At 36.5% G+C, this 14614-nt stretch overlaps 1 protein-coding gene across 2 annotated transcripts in view; it reads right to left on the bottom strand.

Moving 5' to 3' along the window:
- The window catches only part of LOC117322421 (diacylglycerol kinase beta-like), a 168115-nt gene that overhangs the window by 92252 nt on the left and 61249 nt on the right, over nt 1–14614 (bottom strand). For both annotated transcript variants that reach the window (XM_033877327.1, XM_033877332.1), the window contains exon 3: nt 8381–8471. The gene's annotated coding sequence lies outside the window, so the exon portion shown is untranslated. The remainder of the gene's footprint in view (nt 1–8380; nt 8472–14614) is intronic.

Below are 14614 nucleotides of genomic sequence, written 5' to 3'. Positions count from 1 at the left end.
CACCAGGTCTAGTATACACCTAACAGGTCCACTTTACCGACCGGATCCTGAGCCATGATAAACATGTTGTATAATATACAATCCTATCACCTTTGTGTGTCATAGGATACAATATACACAATAACAAAACACATCTTTCCAGGAATTTTGTGAATTACCCAGAAGCGCAATTTTGAAGGGGAAGGAACATAATGACATGTCATTTTAAAATCAACAAATCGACAGTAATAGACAGTGTATGGTCACCATCACATAACAAATTATTTACAAGTATTTGTTAATTCGGAAATGTTTCTCATTTTAAAACATCAATCGACAAACAAAATAACACCCTTATAAACCTTTCCTTTAGGACAGAAACTAGATATCAACATTATTCATATGTTAATAGATTGAAGTGTTTATTTTGAAATTTGAATTACAATCAGATAGGGACAAACATATCTATATCATTGTCTACATACAGGACAGGAATCCATATTGAACATATCCGGGTCCAAAACAATTATAGGAGTCACTTCAATATATCGGGACTGATTAACTTTCTCTCTGAATACTTACAATAATATTTTAAGTAACTTTCTCTCTGAATGCTTACAATAATATATTAAGTAACGTTCTCTCTGAATGCTTACAATCTCTCTGAATACTTACAATAATATATTAAGTAACTTTCTCTCTGAATGCTTACAATAATATATTAAGTAACTTTCTCTCTGAATGCTTACAATAATATATTAAGTAACGTTCTCTCTGAATACTTACAATAATATATTAAGTAACTTTCTCTCTGAATGCTTACAATAATATATTAAGTAACTTTCTCTCTGAATACTTACAATAATATATTAAGTAACTTTCTCTCTGAATGCTTACAATAATATATTAAGTAACGTTCTCTCTGAATGCTTACAATAATATATTAAGTAACTTTCTCTCTGAATGCTTACAATAATATATTAAGTAACTTTCTCTCTGAATACTTATAATAATATATTAAGTAACTTTCTCTCTGAATACTTACAATAATATATTAAGTAACTTTCTCTCTGAATACTTACAATAATATATTAAGTAACTTTCTCTCTGAATACTTACAATAATATATTAAGTAACTTTCTCTCTGAATGCTTACAATAATATATTAAGTAACTTTCTCTCTGAATACTTACAATAATATATTAAGTAACTTTCTCTCTGAATGCTTACAATAATATATTAAGTGTTTAATTCATCAAAAACATTTTCTTTTTAAAAACTTCGATAAAAGATATAATTCAGTTTCTGTAAATGTCACAAGTACACAGATGACAACATAAAGTTTAACTTTAAAAGGTGTTTGCTTGTATCCTTGAATAACTAAATAGGGTCAAAATAAACAATCAAAATGAGAAAATAATTCACAAACAAAGTGCTTATTGTTTGTCACTTAATCCTTGTTAATATTTTGTCAGTTAAAAAAATAAATTCTTCACACTATTAGGACTTAACAGAACATTCCATCTTCTATTAAGGATTTCCACATACACTTGAGAGCTTGCATTACGAAATTCAAATTGTAACTATAAAGATCGTAGCATAACAATCTTACCTTCAAAAGATAACCAGCACAAAATTCCATAAAAATCCACCCTGAAAACGTGATTTCTAAACAGATTTTTAGGTATCCTTAAAGTAAGATGGTATGTTTGCAGAAGATTTGATATGTAAATATGTGGCAGGTTAACTGAGTGGCGATTTGCATGTCAATATCGCATGATGATAGTCACACCCTGCCTGGCAGGGATAATATGTGCTTACCAGGGAGGGGGTCCACAACCCCTGTAATGATCTCTCTATGTTGTAATCATTGCATGTACAGATGCACTATATATACATATACTATTACCTCAACAGTTTGTAATCCAACTCGGATTTATTACACTTACAACAAGCTTAACACCAATATTACATTCACAAAAACATCAACACAAATTTATTTGAAAATCACTACAACATCTACCTATTAAGTCTGTATCTGTAACCCAGAAATGAGGTATATTTAATGTTTTTTTGGAACTTCTTGATTGTTCCAAACATTTGTTAAAATCAAAATGGAGATAACAATACTCGGTGTCATAACAAGTACACTTTATAAAGAACATTGTAATATGATGTGTTGGTCGTACCTACCCATTTAATGTATCACTGTTTACTGTGGAAGTGTTGGATCGAGGTCAGTGGATGGGATGTATGTACTAACATTGTAGGTGTTTAATTAATAGTTTCAGGAGATCTCTAATCATGACCTTCTGGATCTTAATGAAAACTGTGTTATATGTGGTATCCAGTTATCTCACATGATTTTAACTGTTGATATCGATATACCCGGTACAGTCCTTTATATCAATATACCCTGTACGGTCCTTTATATCGATATACCCGGTACAGTCCTTTATATCAATATACCCGGTACGGTCCTTTATATCAATATACCCTGTACGGTCCTTTATATTGATATACCCAGTACGGTCCTTTATATCAATATACCCGGTACAGTCCTTTATATCAATATACCCTGTACGGTCCTTTATATCGATATACCCGGTACAGTCCTTTATATCAATATACCCGGTACGGTCCTTTATATCAATATACCCTGTACGGTCCTTTATATTGATATACCCAGTACGGTCCTTTATATCAATATACCCGGTACGGTCCTTTAATATATCAATATACCAGGTATGGTCCTTTATATCAATATACCTGGTACCGTCCTTTATATCAATATACCCGGTACGGTCCTTTATATCAATATACCGGTACGGTCCTTTAATATATCAATATACCCGGTACGGTCCTTTATATCAATATACCCGGTACGGTCCTTTATATCGATATACCGGTACGGTCCTTTAATATATCAATATACCAGGTATGGTCCTTTATATCAATATACCCTGTACGGTCCTTTATATCAATATACCTGGTACAGTCCTTTATATCAATATACCCTGTACCGTCCTTGATATCGATATACCCAGTACAGTCCTTTATATAAATATACCCTGTACGGTCCTTTATATTGATATACCCGGTACGGTCCTTTATATCAATATACCAGGTATGGTCCTTTATATCGATATACCCAGTACGGTCCTTTATATCAATATACCCTGTACGGTCCTTTATATCGATATACCGGTACGGTCCTTTATATCAATATACCCGGTACCGTCCTTTATATCAATATACCCTGTACGGTCCTTTATATCAATATACCCGGTACGGTCCTTTATATCAATATACCCTGTACGGTCCTTTATATCAATATTCCCTGGTACGGTCCTTTATATCAATATACCCTGTACGGTCCTTTATATCAATATACCCTGTACGGTCCTTTATATCAATATACCCGGTACCGTCCTTTATATCAATATACCCGGTACGGTCCTTTATATCAATATACCGGTACGGTCCTTTATATCAATAAACCCGGTACAGTCCTTTATATCAATATACCCGGTACGGTCCTTTATATCAATATACCCTGTATGGTCCTTTATATCAATATACCCGGTACCGTCCTTTATATCAATATACCCGGTACCGTCCTTTATATCAATATACCCGGTACGGTCCTTTATATCAATATACCCGGTACCGTCCTTTATATCAATATACCCAGTACGGTCCTTTATATCAATATACCCGGTACGGTCCTTTATATCAATATACCTGGTACCGTCCTTTATATCAATATACCCGGTACGGTCCTTTATATCAATATACCCTGTACGGTCCTTTATATCAATATTCCCTGGTACGGTCCTTTATATCAATATACCCTGTACGGTCCTTTATATCAATATACCCTGTACGGTCCTTTATATCAATATACCCGGTACCGTCCTTTATATCAATATACCCGGTACGGTCCTTTATATCAATATACCGGTACGGTCCTTTATATCAATATACCCGGTACGTTCCTTTATATCAATATACCCTGTACGGTCCTTTATATCAATATACCCTGTACGGTCCTTTATATCAATATACCCTGTACGGTCCTTTATATCAATATTCCCTGGTACGGTCCTTTATATCAATATACCCTGTACGGTCCTTTATATCAATATACCCGGTACGGTCCTTTATATCAATATACCCGGTACGTTCCTTTATATCAATATACCCGGTACCGTCCTTTATATCAATATACCCTGTACGGTCCTTTATATCAATATACCCTGTACGGTCCTTTATATCAATATACCCGGTACCGTCCTTTATATCAATATACCAGGTATGGTCCTTTATATCAATATACCGGTACGGTCCTTTATATCAATAAACCCGGTACAGTCCTTTATATCAATATACCCGGTACGGTCCTTTATATCAATATACCCGGTACGGTCCTTTTTCATCAACAGAAGTTTTGATAATGTTCTGTATCTGTACCTACCGTATTTTACTGGGTATAAGATCAGGCAGAAAATAGGTTGTGTTCAGTACGTCAAATCATGATTTCTGAAGACAATTTAAAATATATGAACCATTTTCCCATTTTCACACATTACAGGGTAGACAACTCACCCACGTGAGACAAAAAAACTCAGGTAGAATTGTCACTAAAATGTCCCTTCTAACGTTGAAGAATCTTCACGCAACATGAGGTACAAATCTCACTCATCAGTAAAGTTTTCTCAAGTCACCTCATGTGAAGCCAAGAAATAAGCGATTTTAGCTGGGACTGTTCAAAGGGGAATAACTCTAACAGCTTTTGTGTAAAATTGTGTCGCGCTTCATATCTGGTTGGTAGCAACGGACGCTTGCCGTTCAGAGAGCCGACTTCCAAAATCAATAACTTAAAAAAAAGTAGAGTAGTATTCACATTCTCAGTATATAGCTTAACGATCCCTTTGACATTTCATAAAGTATACTGTCTCCTTCTAGAAAAAGATCGCTATCTGGTCCAGTATGCTCGTCAAGTTCAAAGAAAATGCGGTACTTTGTAAATTCAGCATGGGAAAAAGATCACGACTCGATTTCTAAAAGTATTTTATAAAAGGAACATGCCTTTTGCAAGTTGTGTACTAATACTTTGAAACTTATGTTTCTTTTATTTCTACAAAGTTGGCAGCTAGATTTGATGTCATCAAGGATGAGGAGAAGGTTTCACTTGTGGATCCTGGAGGAAATCATTGACTACCAGCTTGATCCAGGGGAAGAGATTCCAAAGCAAGAAGACGTGGAAGAAGTTTTGGGTGGAAATAGGAAACTTAACAGAAATATTCACTAAGAAGCCATTAGGTTTCCTTTACTGTCAGAGGTGGCAAAGACATGTCTTGTTATACCATCGTCAAATGCAGACAATGAAAGATTGTTCTCTCTCCTTAAACGAATCCAACCAGACCCCAGATCTGAACATGGAGCTTCGAAGCATGGCATTATCCCCCGCACTCAGCTTTATGTTGGCATGAAAATATGATATATTATACGGATATAACAATTTGTGATGTCACACAATTAAGTGTCGCAATTACTATATGCACCTCAAGATCTAATATTGTGAAAGTGAATGTGCAAAATATAACATCTTCTTTTGTCAACTGAGTAGAATGGTTTCCAAGATGTAGCCTTGAAAGGAAAGTAAACACTAATTTTGTGTTTTTTGACTATGTTTCTATGGTAGCAAAAAAAAATTCAATTTGTCAAAAACTGAAATGTCGTCAATAGCAAAAGGCACAAAGAACTAGGGCACTAACCTAATATATACAGTAAGTTTTGTGAAGTTGAGTTGAACGGTTTTGAAGTTGCAGCCCGGAAAAGCCCTATCACTTGCTCCAGCTGTTATAAATTATACCTAATTGTCACATAATGATTTAATTGGTTAAGCACTATATATATATATAGGTATTCATGAATCGTGACTCATTATTTCGGGAACAAATAGGTTGGATATTAAGCAACAAACTCCAAGCGTGGCTTCTATGTTATGTACAACACAATATGGCATGGACAACAGATTTGTTTCTGTAAAGTATATTGAATAAAGTATCCAGATTATTAATGTTGTAGGTCTGTGTAGGTCTGTGTAGGTCTGTGTAGGCCAATATTTGGGAATAAGCCCATCCCCCACTTGTACTTTTCAATGCTGTGGAGACAACTACTGTAAAAGTGGAAATGTTCGCGGCGTGGAAATTTTCCCTTATTTCGCGATCATTAAATCTCCGCGAAAATATCCACACGCGAATATAATAACACGTGAAAATATTGACACGCGAATATTTCCACCAAATAAACTTAATACACTAATATCCAAGACGCAAGTTCCTGGTAGTAAACCATGTCGTGATGTGTAACGTTGTCATGGTCGGTCATTTGTCTGAGACATGATAATACTAACTTGAGTAATTAGTAAAATGATAACATTTCATTTAATTTAATGTTGATTGATCATTTTTACTTGACCGATCGTCGCGAGCTTTCAATGGAGTTTGCCGAAAATAATCTTACTTTATATACATGGCCAATGACATCGCAGCGCGAAAATATCTTTTCATCATGACTGACAGCGCGAAAATATCCACACTGCCAACAGTTTGGAGGGTGACTAAGCGAAAATTTCAACCCGCGAAAATATCCACTTTTACAGTATTTCAGTAAAAAAAATATCACTTTTTTTCTAGATAAATAATGTTTTCTATGAAAAAAAAATCTTTTTATCAAATGCAAAATGATTTTTTTCCCTATGAAAACAATCTTTTTAGAGCAATCATAGATAATTTATTTAATTCTGGATAGATTTATACAGACATTTTAAACTTACTTTTTCCAATGGACTTATTGGGTCTGAATATTACATGCTGACAGTGTCAATTTCAAAACAAGGCTACGATGAGAAAAGTATACAACGAACAAGAGATTGACAGGGTAATTCCTACTTAACTTTCCAAGTGTATTACTCTTTAATGAGATGAAATACCACAAACACGCTAAAGTAATTTATTCAAGAGTTATTTCAGAAACTATCTGTTTGCAACAAAGAAGATGTACAACATCACTAAATAATCCATACTTTTTCAATTTGCTAAATTTACAGAAACAAATCAGTTGTCCATGCTGCATTGTGTACATAAACATGGCAGGCATACTTGGAGTTTGCTGTTTGATATCCTACCTATTTGTTTTCGAAATAGTAAGTCACGATTCATTGCGCATGCCTAGTACTTAACAAATGTCATGATGTGACAAATAAGTATAATTCCAAACAGTTTGAGCAAGTGATAGCCTACAAAAAACATGGATTTTATCAGTATTATCTATGAAACGAGTGCGATTTACCATAGTCCTAGACATGTCACTATACAGATGTACATATTCTATGAAATATTTCTTAGTTCAGAGTGCCTATATTTACTTTTGAAAAAAAAGATAAGAAAACGGTTCATATGTTTTTATTTGTCATCACCAATTATGAGGTGACGGAACACAACACATTTTCTGAACCTTGTGACTTATGAATTTAAGCCATCATCTGCAAAACGTTGTATTTGTTTACAAGATCCAAAAGGAACGAATGATCTATTGCATTATTTTTGAAAATATTTCAGTCATAGATCATTGATGTAGATCGGGCTTCTCTTCCATATCATCATCCAAGATGGCAGCCCAAATGATGTTTCCCTCTTACATGGGGTATTATCAGGGGATAAGCCCCCTTCCCCCATCCCCAATCCCAATTTTGAATGTGCTAGCCCCCTGATTTTATACCCGTTTAAATACTATATACCACAGGTAAATATGACCAATCAAATCCTGCCTCACAAGTTGTCAGATCAGACAGGTTAATCTGGCCACCATATTGTGTAAATAGAGATTACACAACGAGTGGTTGTTGGATATGGAATTTATTTCACACGAGTAAGTTATTTTTTAAAAGTTACAAAAGACACGAGCTTTAGCGAGTGTTTTTTGCAACTTTTAAAAAATAACTTACGAGTGTGAAATAAATTCCATATCCAACAATTTCGAGTCGTGTGACCTGTTTCTACCACAATAATATCGGCTTGAATCAAAGGGAAACGTGGCCAAGTATAATTTCGCGTATGCAAATAAAGTGTACTGGTGACGTCCGGGACCCGGTGATGTGACGTCATTAGATTATTGATGACGTCAATAACAATTGCAGCTTGGGTCAAAGTTCACCGTGTTAGCCAATCAAAATGCGTACAGAGTTTATACCACGTGTGGTATAAACAGATTGTTAATCAACGGCTGTAAAGATTAACTGATGGTCTGAGAGTTGAATAACACAGGGTATTGTGGTAGAATATTCCTTATAACACAGTAAAAGAGACTCCAGTGATGTGTAATTATAATTTACCTTTTGTCCGTCCAATTTTTACCAGGCGAGATGATAATGAGATCTTGGGTATGAACACGATTTAATCTATGAAAAGTCCATCCAGCAGGATCTGTAATTAGAAATTAATAACTGAAATCATTTTGAGCTGATGGTATCTATAATTGAAAATTTACATCTGTAGCTTTATTGATTCAATTCAGAAAATTACAACTTTCAGAAAATTCTATAACAAACAGCAACAGCTTTGATTAAAGAAATCTCGACCAAGGTATAGACATGAAAATGTCAGCTGTAAGATTTAACAGTTCAGACTATTAAAATATTCAAAGAAATTGGACGGTCACAGCTTGAGAACATAAATCACGTTATTCAGGCATGTCATATCTTCATGTGAGGCATCAAAATTTTCTGTTCAATAACACTGAAAATGAGACTAATATGTAATTCAATTATCAACGAAGGATCCAGTATTTAATACAAGCTCATAATAAAACAACACATCTCCTTATATTTACAAACAATTCCGCCCTTTGTAATTTAACTTAGGGATATTTCTCTCGCTCTCTCTTGATTTAATTGTTCTGACATTCATTTAGTTGTTTTTTGTTTATGGGGTTGATCTCCAGGTAAAACCCCGGATCGATTTGTGGTGGGTATCCTTGTAGTAGCTGGTGGCTACTTCAATTAACCTCATATGAAAGGCTTGCCACTTTTACTTTCTATCACGAGGTATTAAGGTGTGTCTTGCCCAAAGACCCAATGATCATGACAGCACAGGTTGTGATCTATAGCGATGGAACCATGTCTTGGATGACTTTATCAAAACTGACCCGAGTATATTGATGGAACAAATTACCTTGGATCATCATAATCATCATATTAATACACATCTTACTCTATAAACAGTTATCGTTCACCATCTGACTTGGTAAGAAATTGAGCTCTTCAAAAGGTCATACTTATGACATCATAGATCGGTTTTCATTTGAACCTGTGACTTTAATTGTACCATCTGCATGACATCATAGATCGGTTTTCAATTGAACCTGTGACTTTAATTGTACCATCTGTATGACATCATAGATAGGTTTTCATTTGAACCTGTGAATTTAATTGTATCACTTGTGAAAAGAAGTATCATTATGATTGCCAAGTGCAGAGAATTTGAAATCTTTTCTTTATCAAAGAGTCTGTAAAAGGTGACATGAGAACCAACATGTGTAGGGACTTGACAAACATGTTGGTGGCAGATTTAGGGATTTTGTGGCAGCTAGCAGTGATCTGACTTCCAAAGGAATACTATGTTTACATACAGAGACATACACAGAACACAGCAGACCTTAACACTACCAAAAGTAGGCACTCACAATCCGTCTAAAATCAATATAGCGGTTATATCAGTCTCCATGGCAGCACAATGCTGAAAAAACACACAAGCTATATATGGAAACATATGTATGTATAGACATATATTTCTGGAGTGATATATCGGGGTAGAAGTGAGAGTCTTTCATATGCACTGAAGTGAGGACAGGATTATAGATGTCTACGGTCGATCTAATAGCGCAACTTGTAGGCTGATGCCAATGGTATTAGGATAACAGTACCTAAAGTCGCTGTACCCACCTATAGGACAAAACTCACAGGCCAATGCCATGCGATTGCCGTATTGCTACCAAAAGTCAATGTCCTCGATCTTAGAACACAACTATAATAGGCCAACGCCATGCCATTACTGTACTGCTACCAAAAGTCACTGTCCCTAAACTATAGGACACAACTCGCAGACCAACGCCGTGCCATTGCCGTATTGCTACCAAAAGTCACTGTCCTCGATCTTAGAACACAACTATAATAGGCCAACGCCGTGCCATTACCGTACTTCTAATAAAAGTCACTGTCCCTAAACTATAGGACACAACTCGCAGACCAACGCCGTGCCATTACTGTCCTGCTACCAAAAGTCAGTCCCTAAACTATAGAACACAACTCGCAGACCAACGCCATGCCATTACTGTACTGCTACCAAAAGTCACTGTCCCTAAACTATAGGACACAACTCGCAGACCAACGCCGTGCCATTGCCGTAATGCTACCAAAAGTCACTGTCCTCGATCTTAGAACACAACTATAATAGGCCAACGCCGTGCCATTACTGTCCTGCTACCAAAAGTCAGTCCCTAAACTATAGGACACAACTCGCAGGCCGACGCCGTGCCATTACTGTCCTGCTACCAAAAGTCACTGTCCCTAAACTATAGAACACAACTCGCAGACCAACGCCGTGCCATTACTGTTCTGCTACCAAAAGTCACTGTCCCTAAACTATAGGACACAACTCGCAGGCCGACGCCGTGCCATTACCGTACTTCTAATAAAAGTCGCTGTCCTCGATCTATAGCACACAACTTGTAGAATGAGGCCATGTTATTACTGTACTGCTACCAAAAGTTGCTGTCCTCGATCGTTAGTACACAACTTGTAGAATGAGGCCATGTTATTACCGTACTGGTACCAAAAGTCGCTGTCCTCGATTTATAGCACACAACTTGTAGAATGAGGCCATGTTATTACAGTACTGGTACCAAAAGTCGCTGTCCTCGATCGTTAGCACACAACTTGTAGAATGAGGCCATGTTATTACCGTACTGGTACCAAAAGTCGCTGTCCTCGATCTATAGCACACAACTTGTAGAATGAGGCCATGTTATTACAGTACTGGTACCAAAAGTCGCTGTCCTCGATCGTTAGCACACAACTTGTAGAATGAGGCCATGTTATTACCGTACTGGTACCAAAAGTCGCTGTCCTCGATCTATAGCACACAACTTGTAGAATGAGGCCATGTTATTACCGTACTGCTACCAAAAGTTGCTGTCCTCAATCGTTAGTACACAACTTGTAGAATGAGGCCATGTTATTACCGTACTGGTACCAAAAGTCACTGTCCTCGATCTATAGCACACAACTTGTAGAATGAGGCCATGTTATTACCGTACTGATACCAAAAGTCGCTGTCCTCGATCTTAGCACAACTTGTAATAAGGGACATAACCCTCGATAATCACACCATGTTAATATTACCATACGGTACCAAATGTCGCTGTCCTTGATCTATAGCACAATTCATAATAAGAAGGGACATAACCCTTGATGATACACGACCCAATTTCTAGTCACTAAAATCCACTTTAATCGAAAACTTGCATATAATGGTAGTTGAAAGAAACATGATGTAGACAAATTGACACACTGTACACACTTGTGTCCAAATTTCATCACATGACACTTTGCTATTCCAAGAGATTCTTGCATACAAAATTTGTACAAAAGAGATTCTACCAGATATTGTCATATATACAAAGTGACTTAATTAATATACAGATGGTTTGACATATGAACATGAGCAGACCTATAATCTGTTTCAGCTTATATCAAGGAATCATATCTCCAAAGTATTCAACATCTGTAGGTTTTGACAGGCTTATATACAGGCACACACATATTTCATGCTTTTAATTTGTAAAAAAAAACAACATTGTGATTAATTAATCTCACCACAAAAAAACGTCCCGGAAACACAATCATCATGAAATTGCTTTATATTGAGAGAATGACATGTATGAATTGTATATCTATGTTTTATATCACAAAGTTCATACCACATACATAATCAACACCATCCACTGGGACCATTATAAATGATATACCTCCCACACAAGTTCATATATTTGTTAAAAGCTCCTATTTCCTTCACTTCTGGGACAATCTTGACATTTATTTATCATGCGTCCTGCGTCCTGCCTAAAATGTCAGTGCCTCCCTGGTGTTACACCTCCCATGTAGCCGTGACCGCCCCCAGAATGACTAGACATGAGCTCTGTTGACTGGCACTTATTACCTCCAAATCCCATTTGTAATTTGTATTTTAATCACAACAGCTGATATCATATGAAGACCTTTGCCATTGATGATGGGGCCACTGGTAGTCACTTTTATAGTGTAACCCCACTGAAATGCTTACCAGGACTAGCATGACACCCATCAGCTCTTATACTTCCTGCTAACCAACCAGTCCTTAATACTGCGAAATTTAAAGCTAATATTCAAAAGTCAAGACGACTGTCTCAGCCAGTAGGAAAAAGCTTTAAGTACCAAGGATTAATTCTACACTGGCCACTTTTTACATACTTGTCTCAGCAGCATATCTTCTCCTTATTCCCCAATATTCAGGGGTGTATTTAATTGTATGTAATGTTAATATTACCTTTAGATCATTCAATAATATCATCAAGCCTAGCTTCACCATTATAGCAGACACTTCAATTTACCAGACACCAGGATTTGGATCCAAGCTTTTTAACGCACCTTACATCATTGAAAATATATGTTGCAGTGTATTTATTTGCCATACAAAATGTACTTAATTTATAATGTACAGGTATAATTAAACAGAATTAATTGCGTGAGCCTTTGTACATATTATCCTCTGTGGAAGTAGGTTTTAATCAGGCTATGAGAACCATCTGACGGTACCACTCCCTCGATACACTGAGAAGTATTGTATCCTATATGTGATTAACAATCTCCCATGATGAAAGGTAATTAATCATATTTTCACAAATAATTGAGTGTCAATCAAGAATGATGAGTATATCAATAATTCTTTACAAACTCAAAAGTCATTTAGTAATAACAAAAGGACAATTCCAAACCAAACTGTAAATGCTAAGTCATGGCCATTTATTACACGGCAATAAACAGTCCCCCCAACACACTGTTAACACATACCAAGGATGCGAAGCAATTAGTCCTTTCTTAAAACTTCACTTACTACATTCATATACCTATAGAATGTTGATTCTGATTATATTTTAAGGTGATGAAAACTTTGTAATGATTACTTTGCTTAAGAGTTTGAATGTTTTACACATCAATATTCAATAATAACATCTTGCTCATTGTTTTACTTGTATGACAATTATATATATTAATCATAAAACCATAGATTAAATTGTGTATGCATATCAGTAGCTCTTTCCTTTTATTTGTTTATGGTAATTCTTTGACAAACTGAAGCAATTTTGTGGACCTAATTGTGCCACTGAACATGACAAACAAGAGACAAGAAGTATAGTGAGCCTGTGGGGACTGACAGCTACACAAAAGGCATAGAGGGCCTGTAGGGACTGAACAGGATGCACAAGATTTATGGTGGGCCTGTAAAGACTGACAGGACACACAAGAGGTATGGTCAGCCTGTAGGGACTGACAGGACATACAAAAGGTATGGTGGGCCTGTAGGGACTGACAGGACATACAAAAGGTATGATTGACCTGTAGGGACTGACAGGACATACAAAAGGTATGGTGGGCCTGTAGGGACTGACAGGACATACAAGAGGTATGGTTGGCCTGTAGGGACTGACAGGACATACAAAAGGTATGATTGACCTGTAGGGACTGACAGGACATACAAAAGGTATAGTGGGCCTGTAGGGACTGACAGGACAGACAAGAGGTATGGTTGGCCTGTAGGGACTGAACAGGACACACAAAAGGTATGATTGACCTGTAGGGACTGACAGGACATACAAAAGGTACGATTGGCCTGTAGGGACTGACAGGACACACAAGAGGTATGGTGGGCTTGTAGGGACTGACAGGACATACAAAAGGTATGATTGGCCTGTAGGGACTGACAGGACAGACAAGAGGTATGGTTGGCCTGTAGGGACTGACAGGACAGACAAGAGGTATGATGGGACTGTAGGGACTGACAGGACATACAAAAGGTTTGATTGGCCTGTAGGGACTGACAGGACATACAAAAGGTATGATTTGCCTGTAGGGACTGACAGGACAGACAAAATGTACGATTGGCCTGTAGGGACTGACAGGACAGACAAGAGGTATGATGGGACTGTATTGGCTGAACAGGACATAAAAGAAGTATGGTCGACCTAAGGGACTGACAGGATATATATGGCCTGTACTGAGCTATAAAATTTTGATGTGACAATTAAGAGCTAGCAGCTATTAATAGATATTAATATGTTTTGAATTGTACTTTCCCCACTGATTTGTATCCAGAGTTTTTATTCAGGAACAATTAATATTGGAATACATCGTTATTACTATACAAAACAACAATTGTATGATAATTACATCTACGCGTGTGTATATATATTTAGACACACTTTTGCGATATTAAAGGAAACAGTTATCTATTTATACGTTTATCTTATCCAT

The sequence above is a fragment of the Pecten maximus genome, chromosome 2 (genome assembly GCF_902652985.1).
Source record: "Pecten maximus chromosome 2, xPecMax1.1, whole genome shotgun sequence".
NCBI classification, from domain to species: Eukaryota; Metazoa; Mollusca; class Bivalvia; order Pectinida; family Pectinidae; genus Pecten; species Pecten maximus.
Note: the sequence above shows the minus strand (reverse complement) of the source record. Positions and strands in the feature narration are given on the sequence as shown.